General features: G+C 39.4%; 1 protein-coding gene and 1 pseudogene across 3 annotated transcripts in view; one reads left to right on the forward strand and one right to left on the reverse strand.

Moving 5' to 3' along the window:
- The window catches only part of SMURF1 (SMAD specific E3 ubiquitin protein ligase 1), a 114,969-nt gene that overhangs the window by 35,797 nt on the left and 57,199 nt on the right, over nt 1-21,973 (forward strand). The gene's annotated exons all lie outside the window — the stretch shown is intronic.
- Nucleotides 3,643-3,742, reverse strand: LOC121488471 (annotated as a pseudogene).

Consider the following 21,973-nt stretch of genomic DNA (forward strand, 5'->3'; position numbering starts at 1 on the left):
GAATGCAAACTAAGAAAAACAAAGTTACTGTATATTTTTGTACATATTATTTTTCCCCCTTAATGTGAGATTAAAATGTTTGGATCTTTAGATGTGGAATTCCCACTCGTATTACAAAAATTGAATGCAAATCATACGGTAAAGATACATATTGTGTTTCAGTTTGAGATTTAATTGTGCATGTCTTCTGTAGTGTATTCATTTGTATGTTTAAACCTCCACTCAAGTAGGGGCCAGGAATACAGTATCTCAGCTTTTAAATTAGTGGAAATGGCATGTTAGCATTGCTGGAACATTCTTACCACTACTTCCCTCCCCACCCTACCCCCGGTTTCTTTAGGATGTAATAGTAGATTGTTCCTCATCAAGAATCAGGTTCTTAGCGGTACCTGGGTTCTTAGTCAGTTAGGGGGCCAACTCTTGATTTTGGCTTAGGTCATGATCTCAGGGATCGAGCTTCACGTTGGGCTCCACGCTTAGCAGGGAGTTTGCTTGAGGATTTTCTTTCACTCCCTCTGCCCCTCCTCCTGTTCATGCTCTCATGTACTCTCTCTAAAATAAATAAATAAATCTTATTTATTCAGAGGTAACTTTTCAGAAGATTGAACTGAATTCTAAAATGAAAATAAGTGGTAGGAAAACTTGAGCGCAGTTAAAAATTGGATACCTCTTTTTAGGGTAAATCCCCAGCAGTGCAATTGCTGGGTCATAGGGCAGCTCTATTTTTAACTCTTTGAGGAACCTCCACACAGTTTTCCAGAGTGGCTGTACCAGTTCACATTCCCACCCACAGTGCAAGAGGGTTCCTCTTTCTCCATATCTTCTCCAACATTTGTTGTTTCCTGTCTGGTTATTTTGCACCATTCTCACTGGTGTGAGGTGGTATCTCATTGTGATTTTGATTTGTATTTCCCTGATGGCAAGTGATGTGGAGCATTTTCTCAGTGCTTGTTGGCCATGTCTGTGTCTTCCTCTGTGAGCTGGAACACCTGCACCCCAATGTTTATAGCAGCAATGTCCGCAATAGCCAAACTGTGGAAGGAGCCTCGGTGTCCATCGAAAGATGAATGGATAAAGAAGATGTGGTTTATGTATACAATGGAATATTACTCAGCCATTAGAAACGACAAATACCCATCATTTGCTTCGACGGATGGAACTGGAGGATATTATCCTGAGTGAAATAAGTCAATCGGAGAAGGACAAACATTATATGGTCTCATTCATTTGGGGAATATAAAATATAGTGAAAGGGAATAAAGGGGAAAGGAGAGAAAATGAGTGAAAATATCAGTGAGGAAGACAGAACATGAGAGACTCCTAACTCTGGAAAACGAACAAGGGGTGGTAGAAAGGGAGGTGGGCGGGGGGTTGGGGTGACGAGGTGATGGGCACTGAGGGGGGCACTTGACCCAGGTGAGCAGTGGATGATATGCTATATGTTGGCAAATTGAACTCCAATTAAAAAAAAAGAACATGGGGATGAAAAAAAATTGGATACCTCTTTGTCTAATTATTTTTTTTTTAAAGTCTAAAAAAAATTTCACTTTACTAATAAAGTAAAGGGTTCTTTTGCCTGCCAGATTTATCTCTGGCCTTTGTTTCTTGGATTTGGGTTTAAAATTTGATGAGTAGGGATCCCTGGGTGGCGCAGCGGTTTGGCGCCTGCCTTTGGCCCAGGGCGCGATCCTGGAGACCCGGGATCGAATCCCACATCGGGCTCCCGGTGCATGGAGCCTGCTTCTCCCTCTGCCTGTGTCTCTGCCTCTCTCTCTCTCTCTTTGACTATCATAAATAAATAAAAATTAAAAAAAAAAAAAGAAAAAAAAATTTGATGAGTATTGTCTTGTATCTCTCTTTGACTCAGAATATTCTTGCTGATTTGTGAGTCTATCTACATTTCCTTTCCCCTCCACATTGTGCGGTTTTCCTTGCCTATGAGTTCAGCCTCAGTTCGATCATTGATAGAATGCATCTAGCAGTAACTCATTAACTATGACTGGGAGCTAATGATTGACATTCTAACAAAGATACAAACCTCATTCAAATAAATGTGCTTCTTTTCACACATCACCTGGGAAGGCTGGATATATAATTTTATAATGTTTGGCTCAGAACTTGCAACTGCATTTTTACATTGAGGGGCTGGTTGCTCTCTTCCTTTCTTACTAGATAAAATACACCTTTCCAGCACCAAATTCATAGATTTCCTGCCATCTAGCCTGCTGTTAACCTCAGGGTTTTTATTTTTAAGGGAACGTTTGAGTACATTAACCTTAAAAATAAAAGTCATTTGTTTTACCAGCAAAAATAGTTTTATTTGGTAATAACAGAATTACAGTTCAGGACAAGCAAGCTATGATAAAACCATAGGCAAGTCCAATAGAGGACAAGAATGTTATTTTATGGAGAAGAACACGGAAGTTGAGAGGGATTGTTTTGAACAAAAGTCCAGTGGTGTAAAGAGTTCAGAGTGATAAGGGTTTCTCATTGGCTGAGTTTCTGGGATGGTCCATTTCTTGTAAGGGATGCATGTACATTTCAGTATTGGCACGTAATTGAGGATTCTTTCCTGTTAAGGATTCTTCTATAAGGGGTCTGTAATTGGCATTGGGTAGTATGTCTCCGCCTTGCAGCCTCCCCTCCTGGCATCCTGAGTCCCCTTTAGTTGGATTTCTCTTTATTAATTTTCCCAAGAATTTGTAAGCTTCAATTATTAATAATGGTCCTAAATCGGTAGTTTAAAATATAAGTCAGAGACTCAGTTTCAAGCATGGTTTGCTTCAATCCCTCAAAAACCATTCTGGTTCAGTTGTTAGAGCTCACATTTTTACCATGTGCTTTTTCTGCTTTGGTGTTAGTTAGCCCAGGTGCCCGAATAGCTCTAGACTTTGTAAAAACAGTCTATTGATCAGACTGAAGAGATTAACCTAAAGTTTTTTTTTTTTAATATTTATTTATTTATTTATTTATTTATTTATTTATTTATTTATTTATTTATGATAGTCACACAGAGAGAGAGAGAGGCAGAGACACAGGCAGAGGGAGAAGCAGGCTCCATGCACCGGGAGCCCGATGTGGGATTCGATCCCGGGTCTCCAGGATCGCGCCCTGAGCCAAAGGCAGGCGCCAAACCACTGCGCCACCCAGGGATCCCTTAACCTAAAGTTTTAAGATCAAATCGATCTTATTGTATACATTTAGAAAGAATATGACAGGTTGGCATTATTTAAGGGTAAAATCTTCATAGAGTGGTATCCCTATGCTGTTCATCCCACCTTTTGTGATGATGTTTTTGGTTCATTATTTTTCCAAATAATTTTTAAGCTGATTGTTAATATCTTATTTTAGAACGATTTTTTTTCTTAAGTTTTTATTTTGATCACCCGGTGCTCATCGAGTCAAGTACAGTCCTTAATCCCCATCCCCTATTTCACCCATTTCCCCACCCTTTCCGCTCTGGTAACCATCAGTTCTTTATAGTTTAGAGTCTGTTTCTTGGTTTGTCTCTTTTTTTCCCTTTGCTTGTTTGTTTCTTAAATTCTGCATATGAGTGCTATTATATGGTATTTGTCTTTCTCTAACTTATTTCACGTAGTGTTACACTCTCTAGTTCTATCCATGCCCTTGCAAATGGCTAGAAAAAATATAGAACACTTCACAAATGTGTGTGTCATCCTTGTGCAGGGGCTGTGCTAATCTCTGTATCATTCCAATTTTATTTATTTATCCTTTTTGGAGAGAGCCTACGTGTGTGGTGAGGGAGAGGAAGAGAGAGAATCATAAGCAGGCTCCATGCCCAGCGTGAACCTGACTTGGGGCTTGATCTCATGATCCTGAGATCATTACCTGAGCCAAGATCAAGAGATGATGCTTAACTGACTGAGCCACCCAGGTACCCCCAGTCTCATTCCAGTTTTAGTATACGTGCTGCCGAAGTGAGCATGAATATTTTCATTACTTTAAAAAGAAACCCTGTACCAATAGCAGTCATTCCCTGTATCCTTCTCCCCAGCCCTTGTAATCACTAATCTATAGTCTGTCTATATGGACATAATCTATTCTGGACATTTCATAGCAATGGAATCATATAATATGCAGGTTTTTCTTTCACTTAGCATAACGTTTTCAAGGTTCATCCATGTTGTGTTATATATTAGCACTCCCTTCCTTTTTATTGCTGAATAATATTCCACTGTATGGGCATACCATATTTTGTTAGTTCATCATCAGTTGATAGACATTTGAATTATTTCACTTTTGGACTGTTGTAAATAATGCTCCTGATAAAAATTCATGTACAAGCTTTTATGTAGACCTGTGTTTTCAGGTCTCTTGAGAATATACCTAAGTGGAGAATTGCTGGGTCAAATGCTACTCTGTGTTCAACATTTGGATGAACTGCCAAACTGTTTTTCAGAGTGGCTGAACCATTTTATTGTCCTACCAGTAAAGTCTAAGTGTTCTGATTTCTCCACATTCTCACCAGTACTTGATATTGTCATATTTATCTTAATCATCCTAATGGGTGAGAAGTAGTATCTAACTGGTTTTGATCTATGTTTCTCTGATAAATAATGATGTTGAGCATCTTTTCATGTACTTACCATTTGTATGTTTTCTTTTGAGAAAATTCTCTTTAAATCCTTTGCCCATTTTTAAATTGATTGCCTTTTCACTTCTAATTTTTAGGAGTTTTAAAAACATTTTTATTGAAGTATACGATGTTATATTAGTTCCCGGCATACAGTAATTCAGTAATTCTATACATTACTCATTGCTCACCATGACAAGTGGAGTCACCATTTGTCACCACACACCATTATTAGAATATTTTTTTTAAATTTTTATTTATTTTTTATAGTCACAGAGAGAGAGAGAGGCAGAGACATAGGCAGAGGGAGAGAAGCAGGCTCCATGCACCGGGAGCCTGACGTGGGATTTGATCCTGGGTCTCCAGGATCGCGCCCTGGGCCAAAGGCAGGCGCCAAACCGCTGCGCCACCCAGGGATCCCTTTTATTAGAATATTATTGACTATATTCTCTCCTGTACTTTTAATTTCTGTGCTTATTTATAACCAGAGTTTCATACCTCTTAATCCCCTTTATCTTTAAAAAAAAATCCCTTTACCTATAAGTAGATATAAAGATGTCTATATCTTATATCTCTATAGATAAAAAAGGATTGTAGGACTTTTTAATATATTCTGTGTACAAATCCCTTATCAGATATTTTCCAATGGTTTTTTTTAATTTTTTTATTTTTATTTTTTATTTATGATAGTCACAGAGAGAGAGAGAGGCAGAGACACAGGCGGAGGGAGAAGCAGGCTCCATGCACCGGGAGCCTGATGTGGGATTCGATCCCGGGTCTCCAGGATCGCGCCCTGGGCCAAAGGCAGGCGCCAAACCGCTGCGCCACCCAGGGATCCCATATTTTCCAATGGTTTTGAAGTATTCTGTGGATTGTCTTTTACTTGATAGTATCCTCTGAAACACAAAGCTTTTTAATTTTGATCAAGTACAATTTGTATATAACTTCTTTTGTCACTTACCCTTTTGGCATCATATCTAAGTCACCATTACCAAGCCCAAGGTCATAAAGACTCCTATATATTCTTTCTATGAGAGTTCTATAATTTCAACTCTTGCATTAACTTTCCATGACCCATTTTGAAGTAATTATTGTGTACAGTGTGAGGTAAGGCTTCAACTTTGTTCTTTTGTATGTGGACATTCAGTTGTCCCAGCACCATTTGTTGAAAAGACTATTCTCTCATTAAGTTATTGTGCGCTCTTGTACTCAATCAGGTGGTATACATATAAGGGTTTATTTATGAATTTCCGATTCTGTTTTATTGACCTAAGTATGTACAGCCTTACACTGTTCCCATGTCATCTTGTTACCATAGTTTGATTTTAAGTTTTGAAATTGGTGTGAATCTCCAGCTGTGTTCTTTTTTTTTTCAAGATTGTTTTGGCTTCTGGGTCCCTGAGTGTCCACACAAATTTTAGGATCAGCTTGTCAATTTATGCAAGAAGAAAAAAAAAAAAAACCCAGCTGGAATTTTGAAAGGGAATGCATTGGGTAGATGCCATCGTATTTTAAATATTATACCGAGTCTTTGCTATTGATTGCATTCAACTCCTGGGACAGGCCTCAGTTGTTGGGAGTATACATTGAAGATTTGTATCTTGGCGGATAAATCAGTGCACATCTGAAACTAGATTATTTGGAGAAACACTGAACTGATACAATCTACATATTGAAGTCTTTCCTTGGTTTTGTTATTAAAATATGTATATGTGGCATCCTCTGGTCAGCATATTTGCTTTGCAGGTTTTTTCAGAACTCTTTCCACCAGTGTCTTGAGATCAGTGAAAAATGTGATAATATGAAGACAAGGAGAATCTGTGAGAACCCTGGTTCTTCAGCATCTTAGCTGTGTATTAGAATGGCATTGGTAGTTTTATCAGAGAGTATATGGTGGTGTGGCTGCCTTTTATTTTTTTCTCCCCACACCTATCTGAGGAAGGAATTGTCTTAGAAAGCAGGAAAGCACTTTGTAAGAAATTTAGGTGTTTTTTTTTTGGTAGGGTCAGTCCAACATTGTTCTCTTGCTTTTCCTAAGGCATTATGCTAGCCCCCACAGGGGGCTCACATTAGAATAAAACCTCCTTGGACTATGTCTCCCCCCCCCTCCCCCTTGGACTATTTCAGCAGCCTCTAGATAGATGCCTCCTTTCTGCTTCTTCCCATTCCTTCTCATTTTCTATTCTAGTGCCGGAGTTTCTAGCTTCCTCAAAAAGCCAATCTGATTAGGTTTGGCTTCTCATTGCCCACAGGGTAAAGTTCAAATTCCTGAGGAATTGCAGGTGAGACTTTTTCTAGTCTGGCCCTAGCTCTTTCTCTCTCTCCTAAAGCAAACATCCCATAGAAGCACACCCTTGGCCTTGAATGCATCTGCCTCTTCAGCATATCCTTGTCCATGTTCCTTGTCCACATAGAATGACCTCCCCCAGCACTCCCTGCTTGGCAGGGGCTGGTTCCCCTTTCTCATCTTCCTATGGAGGGCTCCACACAACTTTTTCGTATTCTGCATGTCTTTGTCTTTGCTGCTGCCAAAGATGAGAGGCAGAGACTCCATCACCTCTTTCTCTCTCCAGTGGCACAGGCCCTGACCAAAGCAATTCTTAAATGTTATTTTAAACAAATGAGGTAGAGATCTGCTCAGAGGACTTGATAATCTCACAAGCTGGGAAGACGTTCAAAGGGCTGACAATCCCTAATATGTCCCTGGATGGGAAACTGTTATGTAGCTAAATTCTGCAGTTTCTCTGGACCAGATATGGTACAAATATAAATCTCTCCGGTTTTACTCAGCCACAGGGCTTAGTGATCAGTACACTTTGTAGATGCACTGTGTTGTTTTCTCTAGCTGTCCTGTATTTAGTAAAGCTTCAGGCAGAGTATCTGTGAATAGGGGGCTGATGTGTGACACAGAACAAAATAGGCATCAATTAGTGATGAAAACAAGAAAGTGGACTGTTCTATATCATACCCTCGTTGAATCCTATCAAATTTTATTTAAAGATTTTATTTATTTATTCATGAGAAACACAGAGAGAAAGGCAGAGAGGCAGGCAGAGGGAGAAGCAGGTTCCCAGGATCCCGGGACCATGCCCTGAGCCAAAGGCAGATGCTCAACCATTGAGCCACCCAAGTGCTCATTTAATTTAATGTGTGTTTTAAATAGAGGCATCTTACGATGGTTAACAATGAAAATTGTACTGGTGGCTAACTCAGATTTTGTCCAAAGACATCTTTCCTTCATCTTTATTCTTAAAAGGTACTTTTTGCTGGGTAGAGAATTCTAGGTTAGTGGTTATTTTCTTGAAGATGTTCTGTTGTCTTCTGACTTGGCCTGTTGCTTTTGAGAAGTCCATCGTCAGTACTCAGAAATGAGTTGTCATTCCTTTTTCTGTGGCCATCTGTTAAGATTTTTCTTTTTGTCTTTCCTTCCTTGCAGTGTCACTGTGATATACCCTGATGTGTGTTCCCTTTATTTATTCTGCTTGGACTTTCTGAATTTATGGGTTGATGTTTCTCATCACTTCTTGAAAATTTCCCAGCCAGGGTCTTTTTCATTGTTGCCCCATCCTCTCTTATTCTCCCCTCTCTGGGACTCCAGGTAAACTTCATGTGGAGTTTCTCACTCTGTTTATTTTGCTCTTTTTCTAATTTTCTAAGGTATAAAGTTAGATTTTTCATGTGCAGCTTTTCCAATAAAAATTTGTGTAAATAACATTTTATGGATAACAGTCGTGACCTCTGGTTATTTATTTTAAAAGGTGCAAATTTGTTTTTTTGGTTTGTGTGTATTTTATCACAAGAAGCTAGCTAATGGAGATTTGTTTTTTTAGAATACCTGTGCCAGTTTTTCCTATTACTTTTATTCTGTTTTATTTGGTCTGGTTGGACTCATAGCCTATTAAATAGCTTGAGTTGAAAATTTTAAGCCATATTGGTTAGGACACTCTTTGGACATTGATGCACACAACCAGAAAGATACTTTAAACATTCTGTTACTGTTTTCCTTAGTGATTTAGGTTTGTTAGTGATTTTTGAGAAATTGTAGAAGTGCAGCTTAGAGTTAGTGGATATTGATTTGTAAGAAATCAATGTGGTTATCTGGTGGTGGGTCCTCTGCCCACTTTCACAGTATGAGTTATGAAGTCCCAGCAAGTGACTACATTTCAATTTTCAGATATGACTCCACTGTGCCCTTTACATTAGAATAGAAAAGATATCTAAATTTCTTTTTCAGTACTGTGTTAGCTGAATTCCACAGACTTTGCTATGTTAATTTAAAATTTTTCTTTTAGTTTTAAGTATTCTCTAATCTCCCTTAAAACATTCCCTTTCATCCATGAATTATTTATAAGTGTGCTGTTTACTCTCCAAGTGTTGGAGATTTTCCTGTTATCGTTTTCTGTTGCTTTGCAGGTTAATTCCATTATAATCAGAAGCACATAGTTATACAATTTCAAGTTTTTTACATTTGTTAAAATTTTTTTATGAATGTTCCATGTGTGTTGAAAAGAATGTGTCTGCTTGTATGGAGTGTTCGATAAATGTATATTTGAGCCATTGAGTTGATGGCTCTCCATCCTTTCTGACTACCCCTTCTGTCGATTACTAGGAGAAGTACTGAAGTCTCCAGCTGTAATTTTGGATTTTTCTGTTTTTCTTTTCAATTCTGTCAGGTTTTGCTCCCACGTGTTTTGAAGCTTTGTTGTTAGACACATAAACGTTTAGGATTGTTATGTATTTCTGGCAAATTAACCCTTTTATCATCCTGGAATGTTCCTCTTTATCCCCTATGGTTTTCTTTGTTTTGAAGTCTGCTTTGTGTAATATTAATATAGCCACACCGGCTTTCTTACGGTAGTGTTTGCACAGTGTATCTTTTCCCCCAGGTGAGTGGCAATTTTCCTCATTCTTTGTGTGCTGAGTAATTTTGGATTATATCCTGAACATCTTGAATATTCTGTTTTGAGGCTCTGCATCTTGTTCTGATCCTGTGGTTGAATGATGATGTATTTGTTTTAGCAGGCATTGGCCTAGTTGGGTTAAGGGTATGCGTTCCAAATGGTCTTCTGCGGGTTGTGGTTTCAGTGTCACTTACGTGTTCATAACCTTTGCAGTGTTATTTGTATCTGATCTGTGTGCTCCTGGTGGCCTGGGGCTTGGCCAGGGGTCTACCCCATAGTTCAGGTGTATGGGATGTGTGTATTTGAAAGTTATCACTAGCAGTCCAGAATCAAGGCTTGAGATTTTCTTGGTCACCTAGCTATTACAAAGCTGGGCTGCTATCTGAATTCCTATTCCTGCCTGCTGCCTTTCAAGGGCTATCCCAAACTGACATGTGCTTCATCAGGACTCCATCCTTGCCTGTTAGCAGATCCCAGCCCTCATTCCCCAAAGTCCTAAAAAGACACCTCTTAGGAAATGACTACAGGGCAAAAAAAAAAAAAAGCAGCTGAGCTTCTTAGTGCTCTCTAGGTCAAGTACTGACTTGAACCTGGGTTCAGTATGTCCTCACAACCGTGTTAGTTGTGTGGGGTGTTCAGGAAGATGCTTTTCATATTTCCTGCAGCTTTTATGGTTTTTAGCTGACTGACTTGCCTTATTTGCCATTACCAAGGGCTGGAAACACTGACAGTTTTTAGTATTTTCCACTTTGTGAGTTAGAGGTGGTGATGGGTTGCACTTTGACCATCCAGGATTCATAGGTTGAGGTCCTCAGCCCCCCTGTAACTCAGGATGTGCTTTCCATTGAGAAATAGGGTCATTGTGGATGCAGTTAGTTGAGATGCGGTCATGCTGAGTACGGTGGGCCCCCAATCCAATTATGATTGCTATCCTTATCAAATATGGAAATTTGGATGCAGATGAGCAGAAAGGGAGGATGCCATATTGATATGAAGGTAGAGGTTATAGATACATTAGCGCTCCTCCTGAGAGCACCTTTTGGTGCCAGCAAACCAACAGAAGCTAGGAGAGTGGCGAAGCACAGATTCTCCTTGCCTGCCCTCAGAAGGGACCAACCCTGCCAGCACCTTGGTCTTGGATTTCTAGTCTCCAGGAATGTAAGACAAATTTCCTGTGGCTTAAGGCCACCCAGCACCTGATACTTTGTGATGGCCGCTCTGGCAAACTAACGAAGAGATTGTTTGTTTCTCTAAGTTGAGATCTTTAAAAAAAACCTGTTATCTTTAGGTCCTGAAGTATAACTTGAGTACATGGCCCGTTGCCTGTATATAGTAGGTAGGCACTTGAGAAACATTTATAGTTCTTTCTACTAAAATGGAATATTTATGTTTCTAAAAAATCGTGCATTCTGCAAACCATACACTAAAAATAGTGCCTCATAAGAGAAAAATAAGGTGGTGGCAGATCTCTTAAAATCTCTGCAGCTTGGTAGCTACTAGCAAAAACAATAATCAGTACCCTAGAGGATTACCTGGATCGCTTAGGTGAACATCTCAGCGTGGCTGGACATTGTTAAAATGGATACTAAAAGTGTACAAGAACGGCAAAGTGGAAATTCTAGCTAGCAATGCTACCACTGGTGTATGGATAGTTGGTGTTGAGTTCTGAGACAGTGGGGCTGCTATTACAGGGGACAGGGACAGGAGCCAGTGCCACAACCCAGCTGAGAGACCTCAGCCTGGCTGTGACTCCACCTGTCTGGGGAGTGAGGTCTGGGTGCAGGCTTCCTTCTGCAGCTTGCTTGAAATACAGCTTCCTGTTAAGGCCAAGTTAGATGAGGCCTTGTTTTTCTCTTGCCTGAGATCTCCCATAATTCCATTCCCTCCACTTCTTTGTTTTGGAAACTCACAAATGAATCAGTGAGGCTTCCATGCTGTCATGATGTCATTCCTCGCTTACCAATCAAACATGAACTCATCTGTGTTACAGAAACTCCCAGCAGAACAGATGGTATTTAAATGGAATTGAATTCCCTTTTGTATTCTTCAGATTCACCTGTTAGTCTCCTGTTTATGTTAATGTGACTTAAAAGGCACAGATTTAGTCAGAGCTGTGAATACTTTAAAAATTAGTGGAGGGATCCCTGGGTGGCACAGCTGTTTGGCGCCTGCCTTTGGCCCAGGGCGCGATCCTGGAGACCCGGGATCAAATCCCATGTCGGGCTCCCGGTGCATGGAGCCTGCTTCTTTCTCTGCCTCTCTCTCTCTCTCTCTCTCTCTCTCTCTCTGTGTGTGACTATCATAAATAAATAAATAAAATAAATAAATAAAATAAAAAATAAAAATAAAAAAAATAAAAATAAATAAAAATTAGTTGTGGAGTTACTTAAAAATTGATATAAGCATTACCTTCAACTTGTTCAGTTTTAATATTCCCAATTCATGGGAGATATTCCCTTTATGATCTATAAAGCTGTTCATTGTTCTTTCAAAAGGGGTTATTTATGAATTTTTAGGTTTGTGGGTTTTTGATTTACTTATTGTAATTTAATCATTATTCCTTCACTATTTTATTTGAGTGTGTGTGTGCACAGAAGATGGGTTCCCACAACCAGTGGGGGGAATCCTGCAAGCTTCCCACCTGACAATCACGCCCAACCTCTGGATGAATTTTTACTTTGGTCCTGTTTGTATTTCTAGTATTTTTAATATTTAAATTAAATATTTAAGGATACTGTAAGTTAACAGTTGTAGGATTTTAATTTTGAGATATTATATATATGATTTCAAATAGTAGTTTTCAATTGTTTCTAATCTTGTGTGAGAATATCAACTGGGCTGTTAATGACACTTACAATTTGACTTTTGTTACCTGTTATTTTTGTTTTAAGATTTATTTATTTATTAGAGAGAGAGAGACAAAGAACACATGGGAGTGAGGGGGTAGAGAAAGAGGGAGAGAAAGTCCTAAGCAGACTAACTGAGTGTGGAGCTCAATGTGGGACTTGATCTCATGGCCCTGAAATCATGACCTGAACTGAAACCAAGAATCAGACCTGTAACTGACTGCACCACTCAGATGCCTGTTATCTGTTATTTTTGAAAATTGAAATTAATATATTGCAATGTAGAAAGACTACCAAAGCTTTAATATTTGGACTGCAAAGCTTTTATTTTATCAAATTATAATCAACTCATAATTGAAAAATTGGCTTATCTCAGTATAACCTGGAGTTATATATTTGGCTCTTTTTTTTAAATTGGAATATATATATATACAGAAGAGTGTATGATATGCTTTGGAGTAGATTGTTTTAAATGAAGAAAATGTCTTTAAGAGCAACTCTTTACATGAGGAAAAAAGAAATCAAACTGTACTTAGCTTGGCATAAAATGATTTTTGCATGAGAATTTTAGGAATGAATTTGCAAAAACTCCCCAGAATTTGGGTGGCTTTTCTACAGGGCACTGGCAATTTGGCAATATTTTAATGTCCTTATAGGGTGTTTGCTTTGTTATATTTTATTGAATTTGTTTTTAAATTTTTTTAATTTTTAATTTTTAAATCTTTAATTATTTTATTTATTTATTTATTTATTTATTTATTAATTAATTTATTTATTTTTAATTTATTTTATTGAATTTGGGGGGAGCAAATTCCAGGGAAATCTTTGTTTTCCAGGATGCAACATAATACATCTTTGTGGCAGCTGTACTGTCCATATTCTCTCCTAATTGCTACAGCTAGAGCTGGAAACAGAGGAGATTGGCTTTGTAATGAGAGGAAAGGAAATTTGATAGTTATTGAGAATGCCAAGACTGAAGATGGCTTTAAATTTGATTAATTCCTTAATTCATTTTTGGAAATGTTTTCTGAATATAGGGATTTCCAAGATCCTCAAAGCTTATAATTCTGGAAGTAGGAAGGGAGCAGAGGGTAGCAAGCTTATGTTTTTAGGGTATAGCTTGCATTCCCACTTCACCTTTTTTGAGCTGTAGGTTATTGGAACATTTACTCTACCTTTTTTTTAATTCTCCTCTGGTTCTTCCCTATGCCAGGGCCCTCCCTAGCTCCCACCCATGTGTCTGATGGGTGCTGTGGGAGTGGCCTTGGGAGCAAAACCTTCTGGGGTGGGTCTGGGGATAGTATCTGAGGTGTGGGTAATACCAGCCATGACAGTAGAACAAGGCCTATACAGTTGATGACCGTTATTCACGGTAACTACGTTCTGTGAAGTGTCCGTGAACACTGAGTTAGTGACTCCTGACCTTTTGCTCATAAGGATACAGAATTGGTTCCTATGAGTCTCTGGTCACATTTCTGTCAACTGAGCAATAGTATGTTTCATGTATGCTCCTGTTTAAAGACAATGTATTATGTATTAATAACTAATAATAATGGATAATAATGCTGATTCATTAGCATTTAACTTGTGGCTAACAGTGCTGTGAGTCATGCTTGAATGAAGCTGGTCTAATTACATGCATTTTTTCTGTGAGGCACATCATAGCCGCCTTGAGTTTGGGGATACCAGGTAGCACTTCTACACTAGGGGTGATTTTAAATAGCAGAGTCACCCACAAGAAGCACAAAAATGTGGAAAAGGAGTCACTAAATAGACTGCAAAAACAATATTCGTTTGTAGCATGAGTGTTGAAATAAGAAGGCAAAATGTCGCATCGTTCAGCCACAGCTAGGAGTGTGTACATTGGGACACTCAAGTTTTTTGTTGATCTTCATGTATCTGTGAATGATGACAAAGTACCAGGAGTATTGATTTTGGGGTTATGAGTAAATTTTTTTGAATATTTTATTTATTTATTTATGAGCGTGAAAGCAAGCAAGCAAACTAGCACAAGTGTAGGGGGAGAAGCAGAAGGAAAAGGAGAGAGAATCGCAAGTAGACTCCATACTGAGTGTGGACCCTGACTTGGGGCTGGATCTCACAACCCTGAGATCATGACCTGAGCCAAAATCAAGAACCAGATGCCCAACTGACTGAGCTGCCCAAGTGCCTCACAAGTAAATTTTTTAAAAAAGTGAATGCTACTCCCAACATGGGGCTTGAACTGATGACCCTGAGATGGAGAGTCATATGCTCTACTGACTGAACCAGCCAGGTGCCCCAGTAATTTTACCAAGTAGACAATTCACAAATACAGAATTCATGACTAATGAGAATCAATTCTACTTGAACGACTAGGATTGGGTCCTGACCTCACCATGTAATACATGTATTGTTACCTTAAGCAAATTAACCTGTCTGTGTCTGTTTTCATATTTGTAAATTGGGGATAAATATTACCTACATCAGAAGTTAGTGAATTTAAATGAATGAAGTTGCTGTCACATTGCCGTGTATACAGAGAGTCCTTGATAAGTAGTCATGTTAGTAGTAATGAGTAAGATAGCTTAATACTGATAGCATCTGTCTTTATCAAGTACCTCTTCTGATACTCATGATAACCCTGAAAAATAGGAAATATCATCTCTGTGGTACCAATGAGAAAATGGAGGCCCAGAGAGGTTGAGTCGTTTGCTCCATGTTACCTATCTGCTAAATAGCTGAGCTGCGATTTGAGCCCAGAGTGTGATCATGTCAAGTGAAGAAGGATTATATATGGTGTCAGGGTCCTAGTGATCCAGCTAGGATCTGTATATCCAGATTCCCCAGCAGAGGACAGAGATGTTTAGGCAAAGAGGACTGTGTTAGAATGGCCGGAGCTTATGCTTCCTGCCCAGAGTGGGAGAAATTAGGGTGAGACAGGGCCCAGAATGATCCACACAACAGGTCTTGGACTGCAAAGGCATAAAATTAAAACATAGATTGGGATAGAGGCCAAGGGATGCTTCAAAGAATAGAGGCCTTAGGTAGAGTTCAGCTGACATGAGTTTCTGGGCAGGGAACACTTATATCTGAGGGAGGTGATGAATTTGAGAATCTGTGTTCATCTTCATAGCTGTCCAAGACTGGATCTGTGAAGGGTAGCACTTATAATTTCTTCTCTGTATGTATTTCTGACCTTCATAGGTCCTGTTATCTATAGGAAAGTGGGCAGTTGGGGAAAGCTCTTTGTTTCTCAAGTGCTCCAAATGACTGGCTTCAGAGGGGTTTTTCCTCCAAAGTCTTCTTCCAGAGATGGGTCCCTTTTTTGGGTGGTTTTGGAGAAGGGCTTCCCATATTCACACAGTTCATGTTTGTAGGTGGAGTGAATTTGGAACCATCCCAGAACTCAGAGCCTGAAAGGTCTGGTGCTTTGGTAAGTAAAAGGCTCCCAAAGGCAGCAATTCCCACTCTCTCATCCAACTGTGACCTAGAGGTTTTTCTGAGCCAGGGCTGAGCAGAGTGTTGTGAATGCCCAGACTCTGAGAGACACATGGAAGTTTTCTATCATTTTCTACTTGGAGTCTGCAAATGTTTTTCAGTAGACAACAACATAGCAATTTGAGAGGGACGCTTCATGGTGTTCTCGTGGAATGCTTATTTCTTACATCTGGTTCAAGTTTGGTTGATATGCATCACATACATTTCAAATTGTGTTTGTATTTAGCATCCATATAAATAAGTGAGTAAGCAGTCAAAAGCCAGGGTGGTATTTTGGGGATATGTTTCTCTTCGTGGATCCCCAAGAAGTTTGCCCACTGAGGTTATTATGTATATGCAGTCAGTGCTATTTTATATTTGGAGCAGGGGCCAGCAACTTTCTTCCAAAAAGGCCCAGAGAGTAAATATTTTATGCTTTATGGGCCATATGGTCTTTGTCACAACTATTCAGTTCTGCCATTGTAGCCATAGACGCTAAGGGAACAGATGAGCATGGCTGTGTTCCATGTAAACTTTATTTACAAAAACAGGCAGGAGGCCCATTTACAAAATTTGGCCTATGGGCCATCGTTAACCAATCCCCGGTTGACAGCATAGCTCTTACTTTAAGATCTTCGTAACTCCTTTGTAGGGTTGAACCCTAGTAGAATCTTGTGTGTGTGCAGCATTTCAAAATTTGCATTGTAACCTTGGGCAGTGAAAGTAACATTATATAGAAAACTTGTTATCTCTTATGAATTTTGCTCTATGAAAAAGATTCTGATACCAAGATCTTACTTAAGTTGTTTAAGTAGACTCCACGCTAGTGTGGAGCCCAACGTGGGACTTGAACTCACAACTCTGAAATCAAGACCTGAGCTGATACCAAGGGTCAGATGTTTCACCGACTGAGCCACCTGGGTGCCCTACCAACATATTAGGTGTATTGAACATTTTTTGTTGGTGTTGGTGGGAAAGGAAAATTGAAATTAAATACCAGGAATTGTAAGAGCTTACATTTCACTAGTTTTTCTTCTGTTATAAATTGTGCATTTAATGATAAACTTTGGGGGTATTTAGTATCTCAGGACAGAAGGCAGAGATTGCTAATTTTTCCCCTAAAATGCAGTGCATTCTCTCTCCCCTTTTCTGTCTCTCCCTTTCTCACCTGTCCCATATGTTGGGTTAGAGAAGCTGACTATAAGAGCCTTGGATTTATGTGGAAAGATGAGACCGTGGTGGTGGTGGGGGGTGTTCCTACAGTGAGCTGAGATATCTGTAAGCTGAAGGAAAGAGCGAACAGGTGGAGGGCTCCCGAACCCTGAGCAACATGTTCAGTTCATCATGATCATGGAGGAGAAGAAGATCCATTTTATAAGAGCTTTGTTTTGATGCCCCCTTCTTAAAACACCTGAGATTACACCCAGAACCCCATACCACCTGGTCTTGGCCACAGAGGTGGGTTTGTATGTGGGTTCTTCTGGGAAAAATAGTTCACATTTCAGAAGCATCAACTATTATCCACCTGTTTCCCATCACATCTATCTAAATGGACTTTAACCAACTAATTTATGTTCATGAAAATATTTTTTTATAGTCAGCAGTCCTCATAAATTCATGGTTTTTTTTCTTGTCAGGAAATAAACTCTTTTCTTTCACATGACCTCATATGAAGACTGGTGTGCTTTAAGCATTTGTGATAATATTATAATATGAATAATGAGCCCTTTCCTACCATATACACACCATCCATTTGGAGATATAAACTGAGCAGAAAACGTAGTCTGGTGAAAAGATCCATGTAGGTGGGTTTGCAGAAAAGTTAACTCAAAATCTTATTACATGTGAGTAATAGGCTGAAAAATACAGACTTTTATGTCTGTGCAAGCGTCAGCTTCAGGGGAGCAATGCTAGTTAACTTTCCAATGTGACTTTCATGAATTGTGTAGAATTTTGAAAGGTTTTGAAGACAAAATCCCCAACCAACTGTATATTAAAGATTCATTTTGTTATCAATATCTAGATCCTCCCTGCAAAATGTAAGCATTTGGCACGTGGATCCTGGGATACACCTCCCTCCCCCTGCCCACCCCATCTGATTTCTGACATGACTTCCTCTTCATAAATCCAAAGCCCACTGGCCGTTTGAAATTCAGCTTGTCTCACTTCCACAAAAACAAGCAAACAGAACGTAAGTAAGCATTCCCACAATAACATTCTGTTTTTCTCAATTCCGGTAATCTGTCTGTAGAGCTCATTTGGAAGTTCAATTCCATATGGCAGTGTTTGCGGAGCAAGATGTTAGTCTTAGATTTACCTCTGCCGTGGGTCCTACTTCCCATGAGTTTAAAATCTGTTTGGAGACTTCTATAAGTAAATAATAAAAAATGTGGCTTCAGGGCGCTGGGTGGCTCATTTGGTTAAGCGTGTCTGCTTTTAGCTCAGGTCAAGGTCGTGATCTCCGTGTCCTGGGATTGGCCCTCTCTTAGTGGGGAGTCTGCTTCTCCCTCCTCTGCACCTGCTTTTCCTCCACCCCCTGCTCCTGTTTTCTCTCTTTCTCTGTCTCAAATAAATACATAAAATCTAAAAAAAAAAAAAAAGTGACTTTACAGGGCAGTACGGATAGAGGATGGCTGATAGAAGAAGGGAGGCTTCAGCTCTGCCAGGAAGCACAGATGTGAATGATGAGGAGGAGAGGCAACACTAGTGGGAGGGACCACAGCAAAGGAGTTGGGAGGTGAGGTGGGAATGCATGAGCTAAATCTAGGAGTGACCAGAGAGGAAGGGTTGGTGGGTGATAAGACAAGAAAGTGAGTGGGACAGGATTCTGGAAAGTTTTCAGTGCTAGCTACTAGGAGTTTATGCTTTTTCTCCCTCTCTATTTTGGGGTGGAGGGATATGGGGCAGGGAAAAATTTAGATTTCACTTTGGAAGTGGGATTAAGCTCAGAGGTTTATGTGTAGGGGAGTTTACATAATGAAGAGTGTTCTATTCATTTATCCAACAAATAATTATTTCATGATTAAAATGAATTAGAGGAAAGAGATGCCAGAGCCTATTGTAATAATCCAGACATGAGACAAGAGTTGCCTGCAATTGAGCAGTGGTGCTGGGACTGCAGAGAATGGATTTAAGATACTACAAAAGAGGAATTGATATGACTTCATGAGTAATTGAATGTTGGTTAGCTAAAGTGAGCTGCTTTGCACTGTTGTTTAGTTTTCTTGTTGATGTGTTCTGTTTCTTGAGTTAAACTGTAAAGTCTTTTGGAATAGACTCTACATCTTATACTCCTTTTGTAGTAGGTGGCCATTATCTTTTTATTCTTGTTTAAAGAATTTATGTAACATGTATTATTCCACATAGCACGCATGACATCTTAAATAATGGCCTGTAACTCAACCAACTAGATAAAAGCTAAGGCCAAAGGGTTTGGTTTGTCGTATAAAAAAACCAGTACCACTTAGTATTCAAACTACTATTGTAAAAAAAAAAAAAAACTACTATTGTATTTTATATTTTGACATATAATGATCCTACCATCAACTTTATCCTTTAGAGTATACAACCAGTGTTTTTAGGGTGCTCAGAGAGTTGCACCACCATAACCAGCTAATTTCAGGATATTTTATCACCCCCAAAACAAACCCCACATACTTTGGCAGTCAGGTCTTATTCACTTTACCCTCAGCCCTTGGAGCCACTAAACACTTATTTATCACAGTTTGAAGGGCTGGAGTCCAAGATCAAGGTGTTGGCCAACTCATTGCTTGGTGAGAATGGCTTCTAGTTCATAGATGGGATCTTCTTGCTGTGTCCTCATTTGGCTAAAGGGTTTCAGGAGCTCTCTGGGCTCCTTTTTTGTTTTTTAAAGATTTTATTTGAGAGAGAGAGTGCAGGAGAAGGAACAGAGGGATAGGGACAAGCAGACTCTGTGCTGAGTGGGAGCTGGATGCAGGGCTCAATCTCATGACCCTGAGGTCATGAGATCATGATCTGAGCTGAAATCAAGAGTTGGCCGCTTAACTGACTGAACCACCCAGGTGCCCCCAGGATCCCTTTATAAAGCACTAATCCCATTCAGGAGGGCTCTACCCCATGACCTACTCACCTCCCCAAAGCCCCACCTCCAAATACCATCACATTGGGAATTAGGATTTAACATATGAATTTTGAGGGGACACAAACATTTCATTTTATAGCAACAGACTTGCCTATTCTGGACAGTTCATATAAATGGTATCATGCAATATGTAGTCCTTTGTGTCTGGCTTCATTCACTCAGGATAATATGTTCAAGGCACATCCATGCTGTAGTATGTATCATATATCAGTATTTCATTAATTTTTATGGTTGAATAATATTCCATTGTATGGACATACCACATTTTATTTATCTATTCATCAGCTGATAAGCATTTGGGTTGTATCTACTTTTTGTCTGTTGTGAATAGTGCTGCTATGAACATCTGTGTACAAGATTCTTTTTTTTTTTTTAAAGATTTTATTTATTTATTCATGAGAGATACAGAGAGAGAGGCAGAGACACAGGCAGAGGGAGAAGCAGGCTCCATGCAGGGAGCCCGATGTGAGACTTGATCCCCGGTCTCCAGGATCACATCCTGGACTGAAGGTGGCGCTAAACCGCTGAGCCACCCAGGCTGCCCTATGTACAAGATTCTGTTTTCAATTCTCTTGAATATAGTTAGCAGTGGGTTGCTGGTTCATGTGGCAACTGTGTGCTTAACCTCTTGAGAACTGCCGAACTGTTTTCCAAAATGACTCCACCATTTCACATTTCTAACATCAATGCATGAGTGTTCGGTTTTCTCCACATCCTTTGCAACACTTGGATTTGTCCACCTTCTTCATTTTAGCCATCCCAGTGGGTATGAAGTGGTATCTCCTTATGGTTTTTATTTGTATCTCCCTGATGCTAGCTAATGATGTTGAGCATCTTTTATGGACTTCTTGGCCAATTGTATATCTTCCTTGAAGAAATATCTATTCAGATCATTTGGCCATATCTTAATTGGGTTGTCTTTTATTGTTGGTTTATAAAATTCTATATAAATTCTGGATTCAAGTGCCTTACTAGATTTTGCAAATATGTGATTTATAAATATCTTCTCCCATTCTGTAGTTTGTCTTTTCACTTTCTTGATAAAGTCTTTTGAAACAGAAGTTTTTAATTTTGATGAAGTTCAATTTATATACTTTTCTCTTTTGCTCTTTATACTTTTAATCCTACATCTAAGAAATCACTGTCTAGTCCCAGGTCATGAAGATTTATGCCTATAGTTTCTTCTAATTTTTGGATAAGGATGTGAGGTGGGGTCCAGCTTTGTTCTTTTGCATGTGCATATATCGAGTTGTCCCAGAACTACTCATTGAAAAGATTCTTATTCTCTTCTCATTGAACTAGCTTGGCACCACTATCAGATTTTAATTTTCATAAGTTTGACAGCACATTCATGAAATAAGGTGCAGTCATCCACCATTTTTACAGATAACTTTAAGTAAAAATTCTTGTTTATTGGGTTTGAATTTTACAGAGGTTGCTTAAATTAGTGGTGATTTTGGATTTTGAGAGTATTGGGACTTTTTCAAGCAACACTGTGAGAACTATTGATAGTAGTGCCATGAAAGTTATGGTCCTTTCCAAAACCACAGTATTTGCAGCCAGGGGATGTCTTGCCACCAGTGTCCTCGTGTTTATGGTTTGGCTTGGTGATACCCCTGATATCTTCTGATAACCCTGGTTTGCATCAATAAGGGTAACTTCAAAGAATTTGTGGATAGAATTTTCACCAGCTTAGTAGGAGTTCAAAACTCTTAGAGCCCCAGTGGTATCCAATTCAGGCTACATGCAAACTGCCCGTGTTTGGGACCCATGGTGGCTAGGTTTGCTATGGGTTGCACTCTTAGGAACTGGGCACTTACATCAGCCACAGCAGACACAAATCTGTGAAATGACAAAATCTGGACTAGCCTTGTACCTGGGCTGTAAACTGTATTGGATTAGATTGGGATTAGAGAGGCATGGGAGGGAGCTCGGGGAGGTGGCAAGCAGCAGGCAAACCTATGTTCTCCTGCATAGCTCCCAGTGCTCTGTAAGTCACCCACCTTGTAACTTTGCTTGCCACTAAATAGAAAGGCTACCCATGGTCTTT

This window comes from Vulpes lagopus, chromosome 3, assembly GCF_018345385.1.
Source record: "Vulpes lagopus strain Blue_001 chromosome 3, ASM1834538v1, whole genome shotgun sequence".
NCBI lineage: Eukaryota > Metazoa > Chordata > Mammalia > Carnivora > Canidae > Vulpes > Vulpes lagopus.